Source organism: Anomalospiza imberbis, unplaced genomic scaffold, assembly GCF_031753505.1.
Source record: "Anomalospiza imberbis isolate Cuckoo-Finch-1a 21T00152 unplaced genomic scaffold, ASM3175350v1 scaffold_98, whole genome shotgun sequence".
NCBI classification, from domain to species: Eukaryota; Metazoa; Chordata; class Aves; order Passeriformes; family Viduidae; genus Anomalospiza; species Anomalospiza imberbis.
Window position 1 is genome coordinate 289,172 of NW_027100601.1, and position 27,784 is coordinate 316,955.

Below are 27,784 nucleotides of genomic sequence, written 5' to 3' on the forward strand. Positions count from 1 at the left end.
TTCTACAGATTAGTTACTTGAACTTGCCCTATCATGACTTTTGTACATTTGTGAAAAACCCAGCTTGAAGGGACAGTAGTGCAGCACTCTGGTGAAATCTGTGATATATCAAATCCAGACTTACAGCTCTGCAGGATACAGCAGCAAGGTGGATAGCAGTGCATACTCTGAAAGGGAACAGCCTGTGAGTTTCTGCATGGATACATCTACAGATGCAAGTAGGTGGGGCTCTCCTGTCCTTGATCCAAGCAATCCAGACCTCAGCCAGATCCTAGTGCTGTATGGCTCCATTAATTGCACACTATACAGCAATAGATTACACATTTCAGCCATACACACATCTGAGGCACCACCAGACAGCCAACTCTGTGTGCAGGCACAACCTGCAGATCATGCACACCATCACAACTCAGCAGACCCTACTAAATCAAAAACTCAACCAAAACAACCCTAAAACAAACCCTCCCCAAAGCAGAAAGAAATAAAGGAACAAAGATTTACATTTATATAAATATTTCAAATGTAAATTTCATTTCGCAGCTAATGCTTTATTGTACTAAAATTTGTAGCTATATTATCTCATGTAAGCATTAATGTATTGCCCAACAGTTTGTAATTTTGTGTAAATGGTTGCAGGCACTCACAGCTGTATCTAAAGTCTGTGAGACTCTCCGATAAAAACAAAATGTTACAAATGTTAAGTAGAGGCAACTGCATGTTGTAGTTGGCATCTTAATATAATAAAACATTTTTTTATTATTTCTATTTTACAAATCCTGAAAGCATGTTTCCTTAACTGCCAGTACTATTTAGTTTATTGTCAGCTGTGTAGAAGTCAAATCATAACTTTCAAAATATTCAGGCTAATGCAGTTTAGCAATGGTTAAAAAATGTGTACTTCATATGGCAGCTGGGCTTTGATCAAGTCTGTTTGCTGTATGTCCAATGGCATATTTTACTAAAATTCCTTTCATCAACGTATGGCCTCATTATTTGATGCACTGTCAGTGAACTCTGTGCAGCACAGTCTGCAGGATTTCATGTATAAACTACACTATAGGGAAAGACATGCCGGAAGGATTTTAATTTCCACTTCCAACAAATTGATTTAATAATTCATTACTATATTCTTGAAGTCTACTGGAGAAGGGTTTTTTTAATGCATTGTCCACCTAATTTTGGATCAACATTTTGTGCAGCTAAAATGTAAAGTGGTACACTTTTGAACATGTACACTGCAGAACAGTGATTATCTGTTGGCCCAATAACCCAGTTATTTTATTGTTAGACTGAACACATTTGCTTTCTTCCCGTTTTTTTTAAACATTTGATTTCATTTAAATTTGGAGTATATGTGACAGAGAATCAGCAGAGCCTCGATAAAAAATCCCACTTGTGGAATCTTAGGATTCCAAGGTCAGTCTTTTGTCTACAGCGCGGGTTTGCTATCAGAGTCTGGGTGGGATTATAAAATCACCAGGAGAAAAGAGCATGAACAAGTTCTGCTTTGGCAGTACCTCAGGGCTTTGAGGGAGAGGGTTTGTGGTGCTTACTTGCTCACAGGGACACACAGAAAGAGTTGAAATGGTAAAAATAGTCCAAACCCCTTCGAAATTGGAAGGAAAACCTGAGTCACTGGCAGCTAGCACCTCAGAAATGTGCAGCTTTTGCTCCTATCTTCCACCTGAGAGCTTCCTAGGCGGGGGCGATTCTTCCAATTGCATCAGCGTGGCCATGGCTGGAAAGGGCAGTGAGCAGATGGATTTAGCTTCTCCTGCCAGCCCCTGAAATGCCAGTTGTCATTTGTGCGCGCTGAGGATTCTGCTTCAGACTCTGAACTTGTGCAGCTGCTCCTCGGGCGCTGCTCGCGCGCAGGCGCAGCGGTGCTGCAGCAGCTGTCCCGCACACAGGGAGGGCTCTGGAGCCTCCCCAGGGCCACCAAGGAGCGGAGGAGGGAACGTGCCTGGGATCTGCTGCAGGACCGTGAGGCTGCGGGGGATCCTTCGGTCTCTTTGATGGGCGAGGGAACGGGGCAAATGGAATCAAGGTGAGACAGGGATCAGACAGCCCCACGCCAGGCAGCGTTTTCTCCCACCTGGGCTCCTCTGAGTTGAGCAAGCTGTGAAGCTTGCGGAGCAAATGAGACCTGGGAGTGAAGGAAAAGGCTGTCTGGGAAGGAGTCAGATAAACCCGTGTGGGCATTTCTCTTTCCAAGGGGCTCCTGGGGAGACAAAGGAGACCAGAAGGGTGTCCCATCTCACGACATTGCCTGGGATATGCTTCCGTGGTGGCCTTGGCAGTGTCAGTGGTCTCAGGTTGTTGGGAGGACTCTACGATCTTAAAGGTCTTTTCCAATGGAAACGGTTCTGCAATTTTAAACCTCCATTCCTGCTTTTGAACAATACAGTCCCAAATAGACCCCCATTTGTGTTTTTAAGGAATTTAGCATCTGCCTTTCCTTGAAAGTAATAGAAATCAGGCTTTAAATGCTCTCAAAACACTTTAATTCCTTGCTGTTAAGCTGTGTATTTGAGCTGAGGTGCTTTTGTACAGAAAGGTTTGAGCATGGGATGAATGCAGGAAATTCAGCTGCAATGGCACTTGTTTCATCTGCTTTTCTTCTTCCTTTCCCCATGGGTGGCCGATTTGGCAGTATTTGTCTTGTACTTTGAGTTCCAGCTCAGACTTGCTGATGGATGTGCTGTAAAATCTTAATTACCCCTATCTACTGAAAAATGCTTGCAGACTGGTGAGAATTGCTAGAGACAAGGCTTACAAACCAATCTCCTCTATGATTAGCCCAGTGTCCCTGCTTAAATCCAGGTATGCTTGTACTAGAAAGGAGTGAACTATTCTAACTCACTTGCCCACTCCCCCTCCCACTTTAGTGGGTTTTTTTGGGGTTTTTTGTGGTTTTTGGTGGGTTTTCTTTTTTTTTTTGTAGCTCTTGGGGCGAGTCCTGTATGCCATTCCAATTCTTTCTTATCAAAAGTGTGTAGGCAGGATGCTGCTGTAGCAGCAGCCTGAATTCAGTGGGAACATGTCCAAAGCACTGGGTCTCACAGCAGTGGATATGGTGAGCGACTTGCCTTTGCTGCCATGGCCATCCAGCCATGGGGAGAGCAGCTGCTGGGGCTTCCCCCATTCTGCCAACAGCAGTCTGCCTCCAGCATGTGGACTGTATGGCCATGATTTTGGCAGAATGTGGAAAATGCATCGTTTGAATGTATTTTGATGGTGTCTGACATCACCTGACTGGAGCAGTTTGGTAGGCAGGACGCCCTGTGGGCAGGGCCATGGCAGGGATCGGTGGCTGGCACTGTCACTGGCAGTGTTATTTTTCCAGACAGGTTCCTGGTACAGCTGTGGGGAAGGGCACCAGCAGCTGTGTCAGCCCAGCAAGCAGCAGCACATGGAGGAGACCCTCATCTGCAAAGAGCCCGTCACCCCCTTTGCTGCCCCCATGGCAGCACAAGATGATTCTGCCGCAGGTGAAGGGCTGCAGCATGACTGGAGACTCCTTCAGCCAGGACTTGTTGCAATCTCGTTGCTGCAGCTGTGCCTGGAGGATGTTGGCCTGCAGCGGTGCTGCCGATGCCCAGGAATGCTGCTCGGCCCAGAGAGGCAGAGTGTGTACAAAAGCTGCATTCAAAGCGCGGATCGCGAGACTCCGGAGCCGCTGGCAAGTGCAGCGGCTCTTCTTCATTCCATGCAGGTGAGAGCCCAGCCTTGGAGCCTTTCCCTAGGGACAGGGAAACGCTCTGAGTATAGTTCTGAATTTTCAGGGACAGTCCAAATGAGAATTGTTTTGAGGCAGAAGGCAGAAGTTGTAATGTTGGGTTGGGGTGTGTCTGCAGGAAAGAAAGTGGGGCTAAACCCCTGCCACAACGAAGGAGAATTTTGCATGGCCAATTTACACCCTACAGATCCACTGATCATACTGGCCCACTGAATACTGGGGGCATCTAATGCAGAGTGCAAAGCTTCTTTGAATAGATAGGAGAGATGAGACTTGAAGAAATGATTTTGCGGATGCAAAAAAAAAGGATCAGACCCATGGGTCCCATGGCTCAGGCTTAGTTGTGCCAAATCAAGCATGATTAGTTTTATCCGCTCTGTTGGAGAGTATTCAGAATGACCTGCCTATTGTGCTATTTCCATAAAGAAAATTTTGAATTGTCAGGAACTGCCAAGATCAAAAATGTTTTGAGGCAGATCATGTTTATGTTGGGTTTGGGTGTCTCTGCAATAAAGAAAGCAGGGAATAAAGCCCTGGAACAATGAAGCAGAGCAAAAGTGGAACGTTTGGATGGTCAATTTGTTCCCTACAGCTATCGGCCAGCTGAATTGTGGGGTCATCTACTGGGGAGTGCAAAGCTTCTTTTACTTCCACCGCCTGGTGCCATTGTTTGTGTCCCACCACTTTGTTTGATGTGAAGAGAAATAAACAACATCCCACACCAACAAGCTGCAACCCAGAACTGAGTGGGAATTACAGAAAAAAAGGCCTTGAAAAGGAGCTTTGGAAAGGGTCTACTTCCTAGACAGTGTGAAGCCCCCAGGCCTGGCCTGGCTGGGCTTAAGGCTGCCTGCTGTGGAGTAGGGAAGGGAAAGGGATGGAGTTGGGGTGGGGTTTTGCAGCCATGGAAACCAGAGAACCACTGGCGAACGTGTCACAAAGGGGCAGCCCCACGCTGGGGTTGTGAAGGTTTTGGTTGACATGACCACAGCGGCAGGAGACGCGTCTGGCTCTGCCTCTCTGTGCCGACCGCTGGCGATTGGAGTCACCCGACCTTGTTCTAAGGCTGGGCACCAAGCTCCCGTCGCTGTCTACTCTGAGAGCCTTCCCAGATTCAAACCCAGATACTTCTGCGAGGCAGAAGCACGGGTTCAAACATGGATTTTACCAGAAAAGGAAAGACCACTGAAGGAAAAGGTGAGGATAGAAAGAAGCTGAACGGCCGGAGGCAAATGGAAAAAAATCCCACCAGATTTCAGGGAAAACTGGTCCATGGGGGTCAGTGCTGGCTCTGTGTCAGAGTAGGTGGCTGACAGATAGAAAGGATCCTGCAGGGACGCCCATGGAATCACAATATTCTATCATGAGTTTACTCTGCTTTCCCCTTTTGACAGTAGCCAAATCATTCGTACTGTCAGCCAGGACAGGGACTGTGGCCAAAGCTGACCACAGATTGGATGTGGTCATGAGATGCAAGTCCTGTTGCTTTCATTCCCATTAATGTTGGGTCTCACTACAGATAAATTTCCCATTCTTCCTCTGCTTGCTGATCGGGGCCAACCCTGAGGATGGTATTACGGTGCTACAGAAACACCACTAAGGCCTGCCTGCTTGCTGACAGGTCTTTGTGGTTTGCAGAGCTAGCAGTCACAGCTGTGTGGGTTTTTCCCATGGATTCACGAGGCGGCTTAAAGAAGGAATCTTTTTTCCCCTCTTATCATTGGAGCCTTCAACCTTTCCCTTCAGACTTGCTAACTCAATACTGCTCAGAGGAATTAAATGCAGGCTAGTTCCATGAATAATAAAACCAAAGAAATTGTCTCAATAACTAACAATTATTCCCCTTGAGTGCCACACCCATTAGATGTGCTGATGATAAAGGTGGGAGTTCACCTAAGTCACTTCTTCCCTTGTGAGCATGGCTCAGGCTCACACAGAGGTGAGGGGGGAGCTGGGCCCATCTCTGGTGGGAGGAAGGGTCTTGTGGCAGCCCAGAGAGCCTGTGCACATTGCCAGGGAACAGCTGTGCCCTGCGTGTGCCCCCTGCATGGAGCTGTGCTCTCCCAGTGCCCCGTGTAGCTGTAGGGCTGCTCAGCTGTGGGGCAGGGAGAGGAGCAGGAGGGTGCATGTGCAGCTGAGCCATTCCTGGAAAGCACAGGCCTCTGGGCTCCCTGCTGTCCCAGGGCAGCCCAGAGGCCAGGCTGTTCCTGTGGTAGCTCTGTGGAAGTGGGTCAGGGTTTTCCCCTGGCCTGCCTCCAGTGTCTGCCAGCAGGAGCATGTTTCCCTGGGCAGCTGTTTAGAAGTTGGCAGGAAATGCGTCCCATGAAATACGGAGCTTCAGATGCTTTAGGTTCGCATTGCGGCCTCTGTTATATTTCGTGTGTCCACTTTGCAGGCCTGACTGGCTACCCTCTTGCCAAGAGGTTTTCCCTGGCCAGTCCCTCTATGCTCCTTCCCTCCAAGCCATTGCCTCCCATCCAGAAGAGCTCTCCTTCTACCATGCCAGGCCAGATATGCAGCGGAGAGCAGGAAAATGGGAAAAATGGCAGCAGCTATGATGAGGACCATAGAAAAAAACAGGAGCTGAGTTCAGAGGGAACAGGATGTAAGGTAAGAAGGCCAAGCTAAGGCCAGTGTGGAAAATTTTCAGTATGTGTGCTGTCAGCAGAGCTCTGAGAGCTTTTCCCTGACAGGAACTGACCCCTTCACTGAAGGTAGAACAGGTTCTGCTCTGGCTCTTCAGCTGGACCAGAAATGGGATGGGATAGGAAGGAAGGGTGTGCATCTGCCCCTACTGCCTCCAGCCCCATTCCTGGCCATGGCATGGGGGCCCTGGAGGAACTTGGGCAGGCAGAGACCTTCCAGAGAGCAGCAGGGCAGGGAGCTCTGCTGAATTTCCTAAATGCCAGTGAGCCTGAGATGATGGATGTGTGGGGGCTGGAGGGCAGTGAGCATCCTGAGAGCTCAGCAGCATCTGGGCTCAAAGGCTGCTGAGGAACTGCAGGAGGGAAGGGCAGCAGCAGGAGAGACGAGGGGCTTGAGAAAAGCAGGTTTGGACATCCTGCAGAATGGCTTTGTGGGGACTTGGCTGGAGATCAGCACTGGCTGTTAGGTACCTTAGGGGCGGGGAGAGAATAGTGATCTAAAGCCACCCCCATGCCATCCAAAAGGCCAGTGGCACCTCAGAAACATCTTGATGTCAAACATGGGAATGCCAGCTGGGCATGTAGCAACTCTTGGAGAAAACTGGGCAGAAGGGGAGAGGTGGCAAATATGTGACAGGGGCTGTCCCTCACCACTTCCCTTTCCTAGGTCACCTTTCCCCATCCTAGGCCAAACTGCTCCATCAGTTTGACTTTTCCTGCCAGGTCCCAGTTAAATGCATGGCTAAATGTCTTGAGGCATGAGTGGAGGCAAGGCTGGAGGCTTGATCTGAGCACTGTGTTCTACTCTTTCCAGACATCCTCGCCCTATTTCACTGAAGGGGTCATGAAGAAGGGCTCATTGGGACCACCCTTGATCCCCCCCATTCGCAAGGCAATAAGTCCCCCTCTTGGCAGTGCTGCCGGATCTCCGCAAAGCTCTCTGCAGCTGGCATTCCAGGAGTCCCAGGAGATGAGGTAAGCCAAGGAGTCTGCTGCTGCAGTGTGCTGATCACCTCTCTCTTCCCATCTCGTGTGGTAATTTTGCACAGTCAGGTGTCCCATGTATTTAGGCAAACCTCTGTGTATTCCCCATTATGCCCATCTATGATGATCCAGCACAATAAAAAGGCAACACCGATGTCCCAAGAGCAGAGGTGGTGGTGAGGAAGAGGAAGCAGGGCTTCAAAGCACCTCAAGATGGGTCCTCTGCTGGACTTGGCTGTTGATTCCCTCTGTAATGGTTGTGGTGTCATTTGCCAACTGAATTGCATTGGTCTGGATCCTGCAGATCTTTGCATTCTCTGATCCTTGTCTGTCAGCTTCTGCACCCCTGAGGATATGTATGGGCCAATAGAGGCTACTGGAGAGGTGTCTGCAAATTCAGATGCTGCTTCTGTAATCATCAGGTATAACTTCATTGTGCCTGGGCCTGCACTGTGAAATGAGATCACAGATAAGTTTCAGGGATGTATAATGCAATCAACATTTAATATTTTGATCTGCGCTTAAGATCAAAAAGAGCAAGGTGCTAGAGAAGAGTTATAGGACTGTACCTGATGGAAAGATATTGGCTTGGATATGCCTTAGAAAATGTAGCTGTCAAGCATATCCGAGTGATAAAAATAAAGAAATAGACACAGACTTATCATTCCTATAGAAAATCTTTGGTAGGGCCTTTTTAAAGTGCAATCTGAATATCCTCCCCTAGCAGCTGAGTTGGAAAAAGCCTGTTTGTTCTTGAAAGTGTCAGGAGGTGTAATATCATTTTCAGGAGACAGCAGGGCTCTGACCACATGCAGCATGAGACTGTCGCCAGGGTAAGGCACGAGCAGGCAAAGTCAAGCTTTGGCAGCTGTATAAAAGTAGCTGCCCTCCACACAGACTGGTGTCTCAGCTCAGCAGCTCTTGCTGCTTCAGAGAGGCTGTAGGACCCACTTGGCTCCAAAAGGAGAGACAGCAGAATTGGGGAGTTACGATGCAAGCTGAACAATGACTGCTGGTGGTGGGCAAGAGGAGGCAGGGATTCAAAGCAGCTCAAGATGGGTCCTCTGCTGGACTTGGCTATTGTTTCACACCGAGCCTGGCCAGCTCTGTGTGACTCCAGCAATGGAAAGCTTAAGGACAATGAATTAGCTCTGCATCCTGTTAGGTTTATGTGTTGCATTTCCTCCTTCATCAGAGTGACCATGCTGAGAAGGTTTGCCTCCTTTCATGATACACCCATTCCCTCCATTCTCTTTCTACCTCCTCATATGTTTTTTTGGCCTCTGTCTTCTCCAGGCCAACATCCAGCAGCAGAAGCCAGGAGGAGAACTGTGAACATGCAGGTAGGTACAGGGCATGTCTGTCCTAAAATACCATTGTACTCTTGACTCAGAGGTGACATTTGGAAAGCTTGGTTGAAACCCATTCTTTTTAAAATATCTTTAAATTCATTTTAATTCCTTGATGGGCTCAATGGACTCTGCCAGAGCCCAGGCACTGGGAGTGCTGTGGAAATTCCTCCAGTGTGAAGTGTTGAGTGGCAGGAGCTGGAGTGGTACCTTGGGGCCCTGGAAATGCAGTGCAGGAAAAGGAGACATTGCTCTCCATCCTGCACATGCCTTTTATCTCCCTGCAGCCTTTCTAGCGTCACAATTAATAAGGAAAAAGAAGGCATTTTGCATGAAATGGGAAATGTTCCCACTCCATCCTCCTGCTTTTGAAGCCGAAAACATTTTCTTGGGGCAATTTCTGAGCTGAACCCTTTGAGATCTGAAGGAGATTCGTTGACATTGCCTTGTTTTGTATTGGCAGAAATAGGAAAACCTCCTCTGACAGAATGTCCTTCTCAATTTTCCAGTTAGAGAGAAAGGGCCTTCCAAATGGCTGCAGCCTGTGCAAGGTCTGAGTTTGTCATCCTCTGAGAGCACAAGCCCAAAGCCACCTATGGCAGGTTCATGATGACAAATCTCTTCCCAGGCTCTCTCTGCCTGTGTCAGTGTTGCAGGCTGAGGCTGGGGGAGGAAATGCCTTCTGCCTTGTCCCCACTCCCTGCCTTGCCTGATCCCTGACAAGTGGAATAGTGCCAGACAAAATGCGGTCTCTGGTGCATCTGGGTCAGCCAGTGCTTTCAAGTTGAAAGCCTCAATCAAAGTCTGTTGTTGTTCCTTTGCCATCTCTGGGTGTGTAATGATAGGAGAGATGAGACTTGAAGAAATAATTCTGCTGATGCAGAAAAAGGGATCAGATCCCCTAGTCCCTTTGCTCAGGGTTAGTTCTGCCAAATCCTGGGTACGACCCCTTTGGAATGACTCCTTAATTGCTGATATGCAGCTGGAATGCTTAGTGCAGCTAGGGAGAAGTATTGCTCAGTAAGTAAGGTGACATTTTTTTCTGGGTTAGTTCTGACTAGATATGCCGCATCTCATTAAACCTTACCTTTCTCCCTTTTATTACTGATCCGAGCATTCTACAGAGTGAAGGAATCCAGTTTTAAGACAGGTATTCCTCTCAGGCATGCTTGGCTGCCATATGAATTTATCCTCTGTGAAGACATGTAAAGAATTACTTCTCTTAGTTCAAACAACTCTGTTGGAGAGTATTTCAGAATGACCTGCCCCCTGCTACTTCTCTTAAGGAAATTTTGAATTTTCAGTATTAGCCAAGATAGAAATATTTTGAGGCAGATCATGTTTACTTTGGGTTTGCGTGTCTCTGCTGAAAAGCAAGCAGAGAATAAACCCCTTGAACAAGTAAGGAGAGCAAAAGTGGAACTTTCTGAGGACCGCTGTGTTCCCTACAAATACAGGCTCACAGCATCCTGGGCAGATCTGATGGAGAAAGAAGAGCTTCTTTTGTGTCACACACCTGGTGCCATTGTTTGTGTCCCAGCACTTCTTTGTTGCAAAGAGTAGCATAAAAATCCCAAAAGTGCAAAACCCAACCTAGAATTGAGTGGGACATACAAAAACAAAGGCCTTGAAAACTACTTTTGAAAACAATTACTTCCTTGACAGTGTCAGATTCTAGAGACCACTGTGAATTTCCGATTGTTTGGAAGAAAAGGGCTCCTGTAGTAGATGGGAGGCAACGGGCAACACATGAAGTAGTAGAACCCTCCTCTCCTGGCTTGCCAGCTCCATATTGTTCAGAGAAATTAAACTGATGCTAGTTTCATGAAAAATAAAAAACCAACCAATCTTTTTGGGATTCAAATACACTTTGAATCCTTACCCATTAGATGGGTTGATGGTAAAGGGGTGAGTTCAATGAATTCACTTCTTCTCTTGTACCTGAATTACAGTTTCTTCTGAGTCTACAACAAAAACGCAGAGGAAGAAGGGAAAGAGCTCATGCTGTAAGATAGGAGCTGAGATGCCTCTGCTCCCAAGGAAACTCGCTGACCCGTTCGGATTGGAGACTCATGTGCCGAACCTCGGCCTTGGCAATGGAGGCCTCGGCCCCCGGCCGGCTCAGGGGGACTTGGCCCAGGAGCCCCAGCAGAGTCAGCGGAGCAGCGCTGGCCCCAGGGCCACTGCCAGGGAGGACAAGGTGAAGGCTGAGCATGGCTCAGGCTCACACAGAGGTGAGGGGGGAGCTGGGCCCATCTCTGGTGGGAGGAAGGGTCTTGTGGCAGCCCAGAGAGCCTGTGCACATTCCCAGGGAACAGCCGTGCCCTGCGTGTGCCCCCTGCATGGAGCTGTGCTCTCCCAGTGCCCCGTGTAGCTGTAGGGCTGCTCAGCTGTGGGGCAGGGAGAGGAGCAGGAGGGTGCATGTGCAGCTGAGCCATTCCTGGAAAGCACAGGCCTCTGGGCTCCCTGCTGTCCCAGGGCAGCCCAGAGGCCAGGCTGTTCCTGTGGTAGCTCTGTGGAAGTGGGTCAGGGTTTTCCCCTGGCCTGCCTCCAGTGTCTGCCAGCAGGAGCATGTTTCCCTGGGCAGCTGTTTAGAAGTTGGCAGGAAATGCGTCCCATGAAATACGGAGCTTCAGATGCTTTAGGTTTGCATTGCGGCCTCTGTTATATTTTGTGTCTCCACTTTGCAGGCCTGACTGGCTACCCTCTTGCCAAGAGGTTTTCCCTGGCCAGTCCCTCTATGCTCCTTCCCTCCAAGCCAGTGCCTCCCGTCCAGAAGAGCTCTCTTTCCTCCAAGCTCAGGAGGAAGCTGCCACCTGTCTGCAGAGTGTTTGAAGAATAGGATTTATGTGTTAGGCTTCATAGTTATAGGTGTACATATGTTCTGGTCTTTAGATGTAGTTTTGAATAAATGTGTTTTGATTGTATCTTTAAATTTTGATGACATATTTTTAATTGCATATATTTTATTTTGATGACTAAAAAAAGGTAAATAAATAAATAAAATTTAAATAAACCAAGAGGAGAATGTGAGACCAGGACCTGCTAGCCTAGTGATTTTGGCAGTGCAGCTCACTCCATGAGCCATTGTTTCACCACATCCTTTCCTCATTGGGCCTCTCCTCTTCCTCTTTTGCCATGTTTTCTTTGTGTCATTTGTGCTGCTCTTTGTTACTTGGCATTACAGCGGGGCCACCTGTTGACCACTTTGGGGGACAATGGATCCAAAAGATCTTGTATAGTTCAAAGTTTTCTACCTAGATGTGTTCTGTGCTCACAAAAGGCCCGAGCAAGGAAACAAAGAGAAGTGTGCCCAAATCCCAAAGCTTTGCCCCTTTGCAATCTCACACAGATCTGGCTCACAGGGGTCTTCAATCACAATTTCATAGGTAAGAAGAGGTCGTGTATTTCACTGGGAAAAGATGCACTGCTTTGGAAAAGTCATCTGTAGGTATATTTACCTGGGACAGCAGTCCAACTGTGTTGTTTGCACCTTATTTGCAGAAGGATGAGTGCATTGTGAGGCCAGTAACAAGTGCCAAGGGTTCCTCAAATCTATACCGCAGCCTGGGTGCCATTCAGCCCAGAGCCAGGGAGACATTTGTTCCCATGGACCAGTGCTTGCCAGTGTCATGAATTTCTGCAGATCTGGAAGAAGCAATTCTGGATTCAGCTCCCGCTGTTGGTGGGCTGCATGATCATCGACAATGCTGCCTTGCCAGAAATTATTCGGCAGTTCCTTTCATAGTCACTTGAAGCTTTTAAACTTCGCATTTCAATTTGCTTTGCCTTAGGGAAAACCACTTCTGGGCCCAGTGCAAACTGTAACCTTTGACAGCAAAGTCCTCATGTTTGCCAGCTTCTGATGTCACAGAAGAAAGGGCATGTGAATGTGTTAATTAGGTTGTCTGAAAGCAAAACTTGATGTCACCTGCTGCATGTGTTTGCTTAGCTCTGGGTCTAGTCCTGGCCTAGTAAAGCCCAGGCAGAGTGGCATGTTGCAGGGAAAACTAGTCCGTGAGCTTATGGGGTTGCCATCACCAGAGGAGTGAATGTGTCTTTTGGGGATTTCTCTGGAGACAAAATTATTGCTTGGATGTGCAGGGCTTGGAAGGGGGAAATGCTGGGGTGGGAGTAGGGACAGAGACTGATTGATTGTCAGCCATGAAGGGTCTCGATGTTCCTATCGATTCCAACTGCATGAGGAGGTACTTGGATTCAGTGTCACTTGGAGATTGCACATAGCCATGTATTAACAGGAAGAAAAAACCTAAACAGGACCTAAAACATGTTTTCTCACTGTCTTTTTAAAGATGATATATTCGGTTTGAATACACTTCAAGCCTCTGGAGCAGGAACATACTGGGGATGACTGGGATATACTGAGAGAGACTGGGAATCACAGGGATCATACTGGAGGCTCCTGGGGTCATGCTGGCATCGACAGGGAGCAACTGGAATCACACGGGGGGCCACTGGCATCATACTGGGAGTGACTGGGAGCAACTGGAGTTAGACCACAACTGACTGGCATCATACTTGGAGTGACTGGGATCATACCAAAAGTAGCTACAATTGTACTGGGATTGCAGTGGCTGTCAGTGGACCCTGACTGGGGTTACTGGGAGGTACCAGGCGCATGCTGGGAGCCAACTGCGCACACACTGGGAGGAACTGGGAGCAACTGAGAATGACAGGATGCATGCTGCAGCACCTGCAGCTCCCCGGTGCTGGTGCCGCTCGTTGTGCCGGCTCTGGCGGTGCCGAGATCCTGGCTTGGCTCCGGCTGCCACCCCTGGCAGCTGCAGCTCCGCCCGGCCCCGCTGGAAGGGGATCCCATCCAGGGACCCCATGGACACGAACTGGGGGAACCCCAGGCCGGGCTCCAACAGCGCCACAGGCAGGGAACGCGGCGACAGGAGAACTGGGGGGACAAGGAGATTTGGGGGCTGGCGGGGCACGGGGGAGAGAATAGGGGAACAGGAGAGCTGGGAACGGGGTTTGGGGGTTCCAGGACTGAGAAAAGGGGAGGCTGGGGTGGGTAGAGGTGGGACGGGCGGGGTTAAGGGGGTTCCTGTATCCAGGAAAGGGAGCTCCACGGGTCCCCAGTGTCCCCATTCCCAGCAAAAGGTGGGAAAACCCGGGCTGGCTGGGAATAGGGTTCCCGGGTGTGCTCGGTGTTGAGGAAAGGAGGGGCTGGGCGCTGGGAAAGGCAGGAATAGGGGTCCAGGGGTTCTCTGGGTGAAGGAAAATGGGGATCGGGGGGCTGGGAGAGGCGGCATGGCCGGGAAAGGGGTGCGGGAGTTGCTGGTGCCGGATAAGGGGGTGCGGGGTGGAACCCAGGCCGGGAATGGGGGTGCGGGGGGATGGCGGTGCCCGGGAATGGGGGTTCAGGGGCCCCTCGGTGCTCCGGAATGGGCGACCAAAGAGTCCCGGTGCCGGGGCTCCCCCTCACCTCTCGCTGCCCCCCCGGGGCCCCAGGAGCGCCCCCAGCCCCAGCGCTGGAGCCATCGCGCTGCTCCTCCTCACTCCCAGTACGATCCCAGTATGATCCCAGTACAGCCCAGGCACTGCCACTCCTGGCATCCCCCCCAGCCCTCTCTGTGTTCCGACCTGTCCCGGCTCCATCCCCGCCCCTCCCGCGGCTTCGGGGGCTTCGGGAACGGGGGAGGAGGAGGAGGGAGGGAGGAAGAGGCGCAGCGGCAGCAGGGAGCAGCTGGAGGAGAGGAGAGAAGGAATCGCGTGGCCCTGGCGCTGCCTGAGCTCACAGCACCTCGGGGAGCATCGCCCCCATCCTGTTGAGGAATGGTTCCAGGAATAGGGTCATGGATCGATGGAACAGTTATTCCATCAATCCTCTGTTTGAGACCCCAGACCTGAGCTCTGTGCCCGGGAGGACCTCTGGCCTGGGAAACTGGCCTGGGAAACAGCACTGGCCTGTGAACAGTACACTGTGCATGTACAGATAGCAAAAGGCAGAATATCCTTGAGATATGAGTTGTACAAGAACAGGATGTAAAACAAGATGTACTTAGCAAAGTAAAAAGCTAGCAGATGAAAAACTTAGCTACAGCTGAAACTGCACGTAGAAGAACATAGAACAATGAACCTTTATGAATTGACCAAGGAGAGCTTGTTGCTAATATTGCTTGCAAAAGACTATATAAACTGACTGGATCTTTGAATAAACTGGAGCTTGCTTATCAATCATATTGGTTGCGTGCTTGTCTTCCCTCACTGCCCGCGGCAATATTTGGTGCCCGGAACAGGGACCCTTGCGACCCTCAGGGGTCTCGGTGCCTCGTGGACCAGGACGGTGGGACCGGTAGCACCAAATAAGCAGCGTTCGGAGGGCTAAAAGTTCGACTCGATGCTGGCATAAGGAGTCGTCTCGAGCCTTGGTCAGAGCAAGACTCGCCGTCCGAGGAGTCAGGACAAGACTCGCTGTCTGGGAAGAGCTGGTGAGGTACAAAGGCTGCACTTAAGGGTCAGATTATGGAAAGTGAAGTAGCTCTTCAATTACTTAATAGTTTCTTAAAGAAACATGATTTAGCTGATATAGATTTAGAGAAAGATCCGCCGGCTTTGTACACCTATGGTCGGGCTCAGGGCTTATTTAAAGCCTCGGGGGATCTCTTTGATGTAAATGAGTGGCGTGAATTAGGAAATATTCTTTGGTTTAAAGTGATTGATGATGACAAAGTTGCTCGAAAGTTAATGAGGTCGTGGCGCTTGGTCTTAAATTGTTTGCAGAGGTATCAGGCAGAAAAGAAAGTTGCTGCTGTTGCTACTGCCACTCTAGAAGGGGTTAAACCAGGAATGCATTCTTTAGGGGTTGATTCCAATCCTATTCCTCCAGTAAGAAATATTATTGAAATTAAGAGCAGACAGAGTGATAAACAACCTACTGCTCCTCCTGCTCTTAATCCTGTCTTTAATGCTGCTCAGTCATCCACAGATCCTCTCCCTGGAAATGAACAATAATAAATAATGAAAAAATCCCAGAGGGTGACAGAGAGCAGCTACAGGATGAAACTGTTCAGAACAATCACCAAAAAGTTTTAATGACATCTGCTGGTGATTCTTTTAAGCAAGAACATCCTAAAAATTTACCAGTAATACACAGAATAGATTGGTTAAGTATCCAAAAAGAAGCAATAAATAATAAGGATTATGACATGTGTTCTGCTATTTCTGACATAGATTGCCAATCTTTTCCTGTTGTTTATACACCAAATGCAGGAGGGGGTCAGACAGGCAATTATCATCCTGTGGATTGGAAATTGCTTTCACAATTGAGAGCCACAGTTAATGAATGTGGAATACACAGGGAACCTGCAAAGCAAATGATTAATTACATATGGAGCTCAGGTTTGCTTCTTCCAGAAGATATTAAGGGTATCATGAGAATGATTATGACGCAGTCTCAGTTGATGCTGTGGCAGGCTCATTTGCATGAATTATGTAATCATTTTGCTGAAACTCCACGACAACGGAATGACCCTTTATTTGGGGTAACTGTTGTTGAGCAATTAATGGGTATTGGGCAGTTCACTACAATTGAAATGCAGGCACAGGTAGGGGCTGAAGTATTAAAGGCTACTATGCGATTAGCTAAAGAAGCACTCTCCAGGGTTAAGATAAAACCAGTATCTCCTTCTTATATGTCTATTAAGCAAGGCAGAGATGAGCTTTTTACTTCCTTTGTGGATTGGGTGACTGAGGCTATCAATTTAGCTGATGTACAGGACTTTATGAAGGGAGCCCTATTAAGACAGTGTGTTTTAGAAAATTGTAATGCCTCCACTAGAAGTATTCTTAACACAATGAGCACTGATGCAACAGTGGAGGAAATGTTAGAAAGAATGTCGAGGGTTCCTGCAGGTTCTCAGGCAATGTTAGTAGAAGCACTCAGGGATATAGGGAAAGATTTGGTGCAAGCCCAAACACAAGCCTTTGCTGCTCTGACTCCATTACAATCAGCAAATAAGTTTAAGCAACAACCTCGTATAAGATGTTACCGGTGTGGAAAAATGGGACATTTTCGTCACAGCTGCAGAGAAGGGACAGTATGGTGTAACAAATGTTCTGTGAACTCTCATTCTACTGAAGTTTGTAGGCGATCGGGAAACGCGAATCGGAGCGCGAAGGGCCGCGGCGCGAAGATCCCAATGGCGGCTCCCGTATGGTGTGCTCCAGAAAACTACAACCAGCCAGCTCTCTCCAGCCAGACACAAGAGGGAGCTTCGGCCTGGACCTGGCAACCACAATAAACATTACCCTGATTGATCAAAAGCCTGTAAAAATCCCTACTGGGGTCAAGGGACCGGTAATGCACAAAGATAAACCTTGTGGTGCTCTTCTTTCAGGTCGATCATCTACTGGTTTGAAGGGTCTTTTTGTGTTACCTGGTGTTATTGATGCTGATTTTACAGGTGAAATTCTTATTGTTGCTATGATATTTTATCCTCCTTTGTTTATTTTTAAGGGCAGTAAAATCGCTCCGCTAGTGCCTACATTACAGTTGACAGAAGCTGCCTCGACCACCATACAGCAACAACGGGGGTCGGCAGGATTTGGATCTACAGGAGGTATGGCACTTCTTTGTCTTCCCATGGAGGAGCGGCCCAAAGCTCCTGTTATTTTTTGGAGAATGGTCATCAAAAGCTGCAGCTAATGGCACTCCTCGATACTGGAGCAGCTATCACTATCATCAGCAAGGACTGTTTGCCTACCTCTTGGTCACTTTCTCCTATGATTGCTGGAGTTGAGGGGGTAGGGGGGTCTGCTTCAGTTTGCCGCAGTAAGGACAAAAATTGTTTATTACTAGATGGTCGCACTTGTGTACAATTTCTTACTGTTATGCCATTACCACCTAAAATTGAAACATTATTTGGCAGAGATATCCTTATGCAATTAGGAGCTCGCCCGGTGACAAAAGATTGTTTTTAGTAGCGGTCACTACTTGGGCTTTCCCGACCCCCTTAACCTGGAAATCTGATGATCCAGTATGGATCGAGCAGTGGCCGCTAAAAAGAGAAAGCCTGCAACAAGCACATGTTCTGGTTAATGAACAAATGAATCAGGGGCACACTAAACCTTCTACTAGTCCATGGAACACTCCAATATTTGTAATCAAAAAGAAATCTGGTAAATTTCGTTTGCTTCATGATTTATGTGCAGTCAATGCCCAAATGGAGGCAATGGGGGCACTACAGCCAGGCCTCCCCAATCCAGCCATGTTACCTGAGGGTTGGAAACTCCTTATCATTGATTTAAAGGACTGTTTCTTTACAATTAACATCCATCCAAATGATACTAAACTATTTGCATTTACATTACCTTCCCTGAATCGTGAGGCACCTGCAAGTCGGTATGAATGGGTGACCCTTCCTCAAGGGATGCGCAACAGTCCTACATTGTGTCAGTTGTTTGTGGATGCCGCCTTACTGCCCATTCGAACTGCTTGTCCTAATATGATGATATATCATTATATGGATGACATTTTGTTTGCACAGGAAGCTCCATTTACTACTCAGCAAGAGGCCTTTATTTTCACACAGCTACATAATCACAATTTATGTGTTGCCCCAGAAAAAATTCAGCATTCTGCACCCTGGAAATATTTGGGCTGGGTAATTTCTGATATGCACATTCAGCCACAAAAGGTTGCCCTGCAACTCGATTTGCACACTCTGCATGATATGCAGCGATTCATAGGTGACATTCAGTGGCTCCGTCCAGTTGTTGGTATTTCAAATTATGAGCTTGATGAATTAAAACCATTGCTAAAAGGTACAGATCCTGCTGCACCTATTCAATTGACTGATAGGCAGCGTGCAGTTGTGGCAAATATTGCTGATACTGTGGCCCAAAGAGCTGTTGATCGTAGAAATCCTGACTTACCTATAGACATTACTATTCTGTCTCATCCAAAACACCTTATGGGTGCTCTCACTCAACAGCTAAAAAACAAAAGAGGAAAACAGCAGGATACAAAGGTGTTAGAATGGGTGTTTGGACCTTTACAGCCTTGTAATTCTATTCAACCACGTGTGGAGGCACTTGCACTCTTGATTCGAAAAAGCCGGAAAAGGGTGGTACAGATTACAGGGGAAGAGCCACAAAGAATTTTTGTTCCGATAAAACAGGCTGATTTAGACTGGTTTTTACAACATTCTTCTGAATTACAAACTAGCATTTTAGACTCTAATGCTGAAATTCAATTGTCATCGCTGTCTTCACCTGTTTTACCTTGGGTCTCCTCACAAAATTGGCTGTTACGGCCACAATATTGTGAAACACCATTGATTAATGCTGTTACTGTGTTTACAGATGCAGGTCACAAATCTCGAAAAGCTGCTCTTACCTGGAATGAACAGGGACAATGGAATCATGTCATAACAGAGGGTCAGGAATCAGATACTCTACAGACATTGGAACTTTCAGCAATTGTGTGTGCATTTTGTCGATGGATGCATGATCCTATAAATGTTGTGTCTGATTCTTTGTATGCAGTTGGGGTAACGCAGCGTATTGAGGATGCTCTGTTGCGAGAAGTGCAAAATCAGTGCTTGAATGCACTTTTCGCACAGTTGCAGTCTGCAATACGACAAAGATCTGCTCCATATGCTATTTTTCACATCAGGAGTCCTAAGTGGGTGGAAGGATTAGGAGAAGGTAATGCTCGTGCTGATAGACTGGTGTCAATAACTGTACCTATGGACAATTTCACAAAAGCATGCAATGCCCATGCCTCGTTTCATCAAAATGCAAAAGGGCTACAGCGTTGCTTTGATATTACAATAGAAGCAGCTCGAGGAATTGTCAGAGCATGTCCAGACTGCAGTCATCACAATGGACCGGGTCTCGGCCTGGGGGTAAATCCTCGAGGTTTAGGCCCGAATGAATTGTGGCAAATGGATGTGACTCATGTAACTGAATTTGGGCGCTTAGTTATGTCCATGTAGTTATTGATACTTACAGTCATTTCATTTAGGCTTCTCCACAAGCTGGAGAAAAAGCAGTTCATGTCATTCGACATTTAACACTGTGTTTTGCTATTTTAGGGGTACCTGAAGTTATCAAAACAGATAATGGACCTGCATATGTAGAGAAGAAAGTTAATTGCTTTTTGCAATTATGGGGTGTTAAGCATGTTACAGGTATACCACACTCCCCTACAGGTCAAGCCATTGTAGAAAGGGCAAATCAAACTTTAAAACAATACCTTGCAGAATTTAAAACAATTACTGATCCACAGGAGAGATTGGCAAAAGCATTATTCACTTTAAATCATCTTTGTATATTTGGTGTTCATGATATGCCCCCTGCATTTGTACATGGAACACTTGCAAAACAAAATGATACAGAAAAATCAATAACTGTAATGTATAGGCATCCTGCTACAAGGATTTGGTCAGGACCAGCACCTGTAAATTACATGGGTAGAGGTCATATGTGTGTATCCACACCTACAGGTCCCTTGTGGGTTCCTAGCAAGTGGACATGTCCAGCTACAACACGGCCACCGCCAGCACCTCCACAGCCACCGACACCTCTGCCAATGAACGAAAGCTCCACCGAAGACGACTACGGCTTGAGCCTATTTGTCAAGAACTAAATAATGTTTTAAAGACTAATATTCTTTGGACTAAATATAACCTAGAAGGAGGACACTATTTCTAGACAGAATGATACCTTTGATTTTGCTATTGTCAATTTTGCTGTATGCTGATGCGTGGGCTCCTACACAACCAAAAACAAACATATGGGTCACTTTGGCTAATTTGACAAATCAGAGTACTATCTGTCTGTCTTTATCTTCACCTGGAAATCCATTTTCTACCTGTTTAGTAGGGGTACCTGTCGAAAATTGGCCTTGCCCTCAGAAGATCTCAACCTGTAAGGTAACACAGCCTCAATATAATGTGGATAACTAGGATTCTTGGGTTCCTTACCTTCCTCTTGCTTCTCTTGAGCCACAAGAGTTAGAGCTTTTGGGATCAGTGAAGGCTGATGCATGCATTATTTTTAATTGGGCTAGTGTACAGCAACAGAATCTCAACAGCAGGTATTCAATTTCAGCAAATTCCAGCCTTCCAATATATAGAAATTCCTTTTATTGCTGTAACTACACTTCAGCACATGTCTCAGTTTCCTCTACATCTCCACTGCAGCTGCCTACTGGGTATCTTCTCATTTGTGGAGATTGTGCTTGGTCTGGTATTCCTTCTAGACTTAAAGGAGGTCTCTGCACTATTGGACGACTGTCTTTATTGACACCAAATATGTCTATGATATTAAAAGCATCCCGACATCATAGACAAAAAAGGTTGACCCATGCATTTCAGAGCGACTGCAGAGATGATATAAAGTTTTAGTCCCCAGGAGCAATTGTAACTGCTTCTATTTTTGTTCCTGGTGCTGCAGCAGCTAAGGCACAAACTACACTGAACAGATTAGGTTGCTGGCTTGCCAAACAGACTAATGCTACATCTGCTGCATTGTCTAATCTTTTGCTAGATGTTGACTCTGTTAGGCATGCTACTTTACAAAATCGTGCTGCTATTGATTTTTTACTATTGGCCCAGAGACATGGTTGTGAAGATTTTGAAGGTATGTGTTGCATGAATTTGTCTGATCATTCAAAGTCAATACATAAACAAATCAGTGAATTGCATAGGCTTACTACTCAATTACAACAAGCAGATGGATTTGGATTAGATGACTAGCTTAAATCATTGGGCCGGGGACCATGGTTTCTTTCTATCAATCAATATTTGATTATGGTTGGTTTAGTGATTTTGTTGTTTGTATGTTTATTGCCATGTATTTGTGTTTGCTTACAGAGAGTTATGCATCAAATTGCTTCATCAGTTACCAATCAAACAATGCTTGCACAAAAGAAAAACGGGGCAATTGTTGAGGAATGGTTGCAGGAACAGGGTCATGGATCGATGGAACAGTTGTTCCATCAATCCTCTGTTTGAGACCCCAGACCTGAGCTCTGTGCCTGGGAGGAGCTCTGGCCTGGGAAACTGGCCTGGGAAACAGCACTGGCCTGTGAACAGTACACTGTGCATGTACAGATAGCAAAAGGCAGAATATCCTTGAGATATGAGTTGTACAAGAACAGGATGTAAAACAAGATGTACTTAGCAAAGTAAAAAGCTAGCAGATGAAAAACTTAGCTACAGCTGAAACTGCACGTAGAAGAACATAGAACAATGAACCTTTATGAATTGCCCAAGGAGAGCATGTTGCTAATATTGCTTGCAAAAGACTATATAAACTGACTGGATCTTTGAATAAACAGGAGCTTGCTTATCAATCATATTGGTTGCGTGCTTGTCTTCCCTCACCGCCTGCGGTAATACCCGCAGGTGCCCGGGGAGGGGGAGCTCAACCCAAATATCCCGGGGCTGCCTGGGTTTGGGGTTTTTTGGGGGGATGTTTGGAGCTGGCAGGGCTCCAAAGCCGAGCCGCAGCTGGCTCTTGGGGGGACATCGGGGGGTCCCCGGGAGGTGTTTTTGGGGGGTCCTGGTAGGCGGCGCTGGCGGCAGAGCCGCGGCAGGGGGACACCAGTTTTGGGGAGCCCCGGAGAGCTGCGGCTGCCCTGAGCGGGAGCCCAGAGAGAGAAGAGCCCCAGAAGCCCCAGCGGGGACCCCGAGAGGGGGGGACCCCTGGCAGTGCCGGCACCCCGGCAATGGGGGGTGCTGGGGCTGGAGGGGCGGCACGGCCGGGAAAGGGGTGCGGGGCTCCCGGGGCCGCCAGGGGCTGCTCCCAGCAGGAGCCGAGTTGCTGCCAGTCAATCCCCATTATGATACAATTTGCCCCCAGCACAGTCCCTGTTGCTCCCACTTTCATCCAGTGTGTTCCCAGTTGCTCCCAGTCACACCCAGTATGGGGGATGATGTGCCTGGTGTTTTCCCAGTCACTCTCAGACACTCCCAGTATTAGTCCAGTCCTTCTCAGTATGGGCTAGAGATGAAACCAGTGTGCTCCCAGTCACTGCCAGTATGAACCAGTTGTGCCCCACATGGTTCCAGTTGCTCCCTTTCACCCTCACTTTTGTTCCAGTCACTCCCAGTCTCTCCCAGTGTACCCCAGTTCCTTCCAGCATACTCCCAGTCACTCCCAGTTCCTTCCAGCATGATCCCATTTTTTCACAACCACTCCCACTCAGCCTCAGTGTAGTTGCACTCACTGCCAATATGATCCCTGTCACCTCCAGCATGATCCCAGTTGATCCCAGTAAAAGCCCAGTTGTTTCCAGTCACCCCCAGCATGCACCCAGTGACTCCCAGTTCCTCCCACTTGCTCATAGCATGATCCCGGTTGCTCACAGTTGCTCCCAGTCAAACTCAGCATGATCCCAGTCACTCCCAGTGTATCCTATTTGCGGCAGCATGGTCTCAATTGCCCGCTGCAGGCTCCTACTCTGTCCCAGTGTGATCCCAGTATGATCCCAATATGATCCCAGTCTCCCTCGGTGTGACCGCAGTCTGCCCCAGCATGGGCCCAGCTGCTCCCAGTATGATCCCAGTACGATCCCAGTATAAAAAAGTCACTCCCCGTGCTGCCATTCCTGGGATCCCCCAGGCCTCTCTGCATTCCCCCCTCCCAGATCTCCCGAGAGGAGCCCCAAAGGCTGGCAGTCCCCTGGCAGGGTCCCCAGCAAGGCCCAGTTTGGATGTGCAGCCCCCAGTTTTCCCAGTTTGCCTCTCCTTTTGCCCGGGCCGGGTTCCCCCCGCCCCCAGCGGGTGGGAGCAGCCGAGAGCCCCGCGCTGCCCATCCCGACCTGTCCCAGCTCCATCCCCGCTCCTGCCGCGGGTTGCCAGGGCTGCGGGAACAGGGCACCGAGGGTGTCGCTGCTCCTGGGGGAGGAGGAGGAGGGAGGGAAGGGCAGGGATGAAGGAGGAGTGCCAGGAGGGATGGAAGTAGGAGAAGGAGGTGGGATTAGGGAGGAGGAGGAGGGATGGAAGAGGAGGAGTGGGACGAAGAGGAAGAGGAAGGACAAAGGAGGATCAGGGAAAGGAGAAGGAACCACGAGGCAGAGCCCTCCCTGAATTCACAGCCCCCCTGGGACCATCACCCCCTCATCCCATGGGTGACCGGGGATGGGGAGCTCGGCCCAGATATCCTGGGGGGGTCCCTGGGTTGGGTTTTTGGGGGGGATGTTTGGAGAATGAAGAACTGCAAAGCTGAGTGGAAAAGGCCCCTTGGAGGGACACTGGGGGGTCCCGGTGGCAGCTGACAGCAGAGGCAGCCTGGAGGAGCAGAGCCCTGTGTCCCCCAGGAGCCCAAAGTGGGGAGCCCAGAGAGGGGGGAGCGCCGTCATTGGCGGGACCCTCAACAGCCTGGAGAGGGGCAGGGGGGACTCCTTGGAGCCCCTGCAGCCCAAAGCAGAGAAGGAGGGGAGAAGGGACCCCGGGAGCCCAAAAAGCCCTGGCATCCTGTGCCAGGAAGGTGGACAGAGCTTCAGCCAGAGCTCGGAGCTGGTGGGCCATGAGCAGGTTCACCATGGGGAGAAGCCCTACAAGTGCTTGGAGTGTGGGAAGAGCTTCAGGCAGAGCTCCCACCTGATCCAGCAGCAGATGATCCACACCGGGGAATGGCCCTACGAGTGTGGGGAGTGTGGGAAGGGCTTCAGCTGCAGCTCCCACCTCGTCAACCACCAACGCATGCACACTGGGGAGAGGCCCTACGAGTTTTCCCAGTGTCAGAAGAGGTTTCAGACCAGCTCCAGTCTCCTCAGGTACCAGCGGATTCACACGGAGGAGAGGCCTTTCCGCTGCCCCAACTGCGGGAAGGGCTTCAAACAAAAGTCCCACCTCGTCACCCACCGGCGCATCCACACTGGGGAGAGGCCCTACGAGTGTGGGGAATGTGGGATGAGCTTCAGCTGCAGATCCCACTTGATCTGCCACCAGAGGATCCACACTGGGGAAAGACAATACAAGTGTGGGGAATGTGGGATGACCTTCAGCCAAAAGTCCCAGCTGATCATCCACCGATAGATCCACACTGGGGAGCGGCCCTATGAGTGTGCCCAGTGCAGAAGAGGTTTCAGACCAGCTCCCATCTCCTTGTACATCAGCGGATTCACACGAGGAGAGGCCCTTCCGCTGCCCCGGCTGTGGGAAGGGCTTCAAAAAAAAGTCCCACCTCGTCACCCACCAGCGCATCCACACTGGGGAGAGGCCCTACGAGTGTCCCCAGTGTGGGAAGAGCTCCTCCAGGAGCTCTACCTTGACCCAACACCAACAGAGGCATCGGTAGGGGAAGCCCTGCAAATGCCTAAGCTGTGGGAAGAGCTTCGTGCCCTGCTCCAACTCCATCCCCCATGGGAGGACCCACTTTGGTCAGAGCCCTGGTGACCCACATTCCCAGTGATCCCTGCTGAGAAGACACCTGGAAGGTGGTCTCCACGTCCTCCTGGATCCCATAGGCACCTGGATGAACAGAGGGGCAGAAACATCCATCAGGACTCTGATCTAAACTGGAAATTCACTGGCAGAAAGCAATTTGTTGACTTTACACCCCAAAAAAAATCTCACCCGCTCTGTCCAGTTATTTCTTCTGGTGGCATCAAGCAGTGCTGCATGATCTTGGAGGTCTTTTCCATTTCAATAATTTCATTCTTCACCCTGTCTAAACAACCAAAACTGGGGTGAAAATAAAAAATTGAGCAAAGAGATCTAAAGCTGCACCATTTACCTGGATTTGGGGGTGAATTTGGGGTTGGTTCAACAGAATATTAGGGAGGATTTGGGTGTTCTGAAGCTATCAAAGGCAGGGGACATGTCCACAATCTCATAGGTGTGCCGGCAAAAGGTGTCCACCTGAGCCCGCCTGTTCTCCAAGAATTCTAATTGTCTGTCCCAGTGCCTGGCCTGGCTCTCCCTATCCGGGATGTTCCCCCAAAGTGCCCAAATCACTGCTGAAGTGCCCGAGCTGATCCTGGCTGTAAATGTTCCTGTCCACCAAGCTCTCCTGGTCAGTGCCATGGGAGGTGGGAGTTTAGGGGCTCCTGGGGGGACTGGGAAGGGCTTCTGTCAATCCTGTGGGCATTTGTGGTGCTGGGAGGGGGCTTGGCAGGGTCTATGAGGGAGATTTGGGTCCCTGACAGGGCTGTGTGGCTTGCAGAGAATTTGGGTGGATCCTGGGGGAGATGGAAACGGGTTTTGGTGGTTCTTGGGGTCATTTATCTTGCAGGGAGTAGTTGGGGGGGGGGTCCTGGCTGGGAGCTGTGGGGTGGTTTGAGGAGTCTGGGAGTGGCTGTGGGGCTGGGAGGGCGTTTTTGGGTGGTTGTGACTCCCCCAGACTCCCAAAGCTGCCACCAGACCCCACCCTCAAGATACTGCCAGAGCTCAGTGGCTCCATGGTGGGGTTCATCGTCTTGGCTCTGCAGAAGATATGGGGGGGTCCCCGGGGCCGTGTGTGTCCCCCCAGAGCGATTGTGACACCCCCCATCCCATTGTCACCCCCTTGTCCCTCCCCACAGGGCTCCAGCCCCAGCTCCTGCTCCCCCAGAGGGAATTTGGGGAGGGGGCAGGGGTGTGCAGCCCCCGCCAGGGGATGGCCCCGGCCCAGCCCCTTTGTTCAGCACCAAGCTGGGCTCGGGGCCGCAGGAGGAAGAGGCCGGTGGGAAGCAGATCCTGCAGCTGGGACAGTGCTGGGGGTCAGGGCAAGGGCCTGCCCTGCACACCTGGCTCAGGTGTGACCCTGCCCCGGCAAGGGAGCGGGACATTCCCATCCCCACGGATCAGGGCTGGGAGCAGCACTTGGGGCACGGACATGGAAATACTGGGAGCGACTGGGAGCACACTGAGGGCGTGAATTATTCCCCCGCCTCCACCTTCTCCGGCCGCCCTGCCAGCTGAGAAATGCTCGCTGGGCCTCGGCCTTGGCCAACAGCCCCTGGGCTCAGCTCCTTGGAGCTCATCACAAACACTGTCTGCTCCAGGCACTGCTGCTGCCCAACCAGCTCCTGGCTGCTTTAGGAGCAGCCCCGGGAAGTGTTTTTGTTCCCTCGGTGGCACAACAGCCCTGTTCTCACCCTGCCAAAGAAAGCTGTGGATGCCAAGTGCGGCCAGGATGAAACATTGCTGGCACTGAAGCCCCTCTCTTGGGGCCCTACAGACAGCGCTCCAAAAGGAGCCCCTTGGAGCTCTCCTGGGCCAGCGACTCCCTCGGAGGGGAGCCTCTCCGAGCCGGGAACTCTCCCGTTTGCTGCACTCGGGGATCCCCAACAACGAGGGAGCCTGGGCCGATCCCCCCACTCCTCCAGGCTCAGCCCTTCCCCCGCTGGGGAGATGCCAAAGCATCGGCAGGGAGCATTTCCCTGCCCTCAGGGGAATTTCTCACAGGTGCCTTGCACTGACTCTTTGTGTCTGTGTGCACACAGGAGTGCCTGTGCTCGGGAAATGTGCCACTCTGTGATGTCACAGCACACACTTTGACCTCACTGCCCGCTCTATGATGTCATACAGCCATGCCATGATGTCACAGCCTGCTCTGTGATGTCACACTGTCCCCTCTATCACGCCTTAGCTGCTTGATGACCTCACACAACAAACTCTGTGATGCCATAGCCCAATCTGTGACAGCAGCACCTCTGTGGCTGTGTCATGGAGGCACAGAGCAGCTGTGATGTCAGAGAGGGGCTGTGTGACAGCACAGCGTGGGTTGTGTGAGGTCACAGATTGGGCTGTGACATCACAGAGTTTGTTGCATGAGGTCATCCTCACGAGGGGATCCTGCGGCCCGAGCATAGCATTCCTTTGCACTGCGCTGGCCGCCAAACGAGCCCACTTGGCCTCAAAAACCTCAAACTGAACAGAGTCAAAAAGAGCATGTGCCACAGAACGGATGTCGGAAGGTGTCAGCATCTCAGCAAGGAGCATTCCGATCGTCCGCATAACTTCAGCAGACCCGACACCATGCTGGGCAACGGTGTCACGGATTTCTTTCACCATCTTTAACGATAAAGGCTGATGGGTGCTGCGAGTAACGCCCCTAAGCACAGGGAAAGCCTGGGGACCCCCTGGCAAGGTCGCATC

At 49.7% G+C, this 27,784-nt stretch overlaps 1 pseudogene; it reads left to right on the forward strand.

Annotated features, from left to right (window-relative positions):
* LOC137468026 (zinc finger protein 420-like) overlaps positions 1-25,001 on the forward strand; it is a 46,072-nt pseudogene extending 21,071 nt beyond the window's left edge.
* The last annotated feature ends 2,783 nt before the right edge of the window (positions 25,002-27,784 follow it).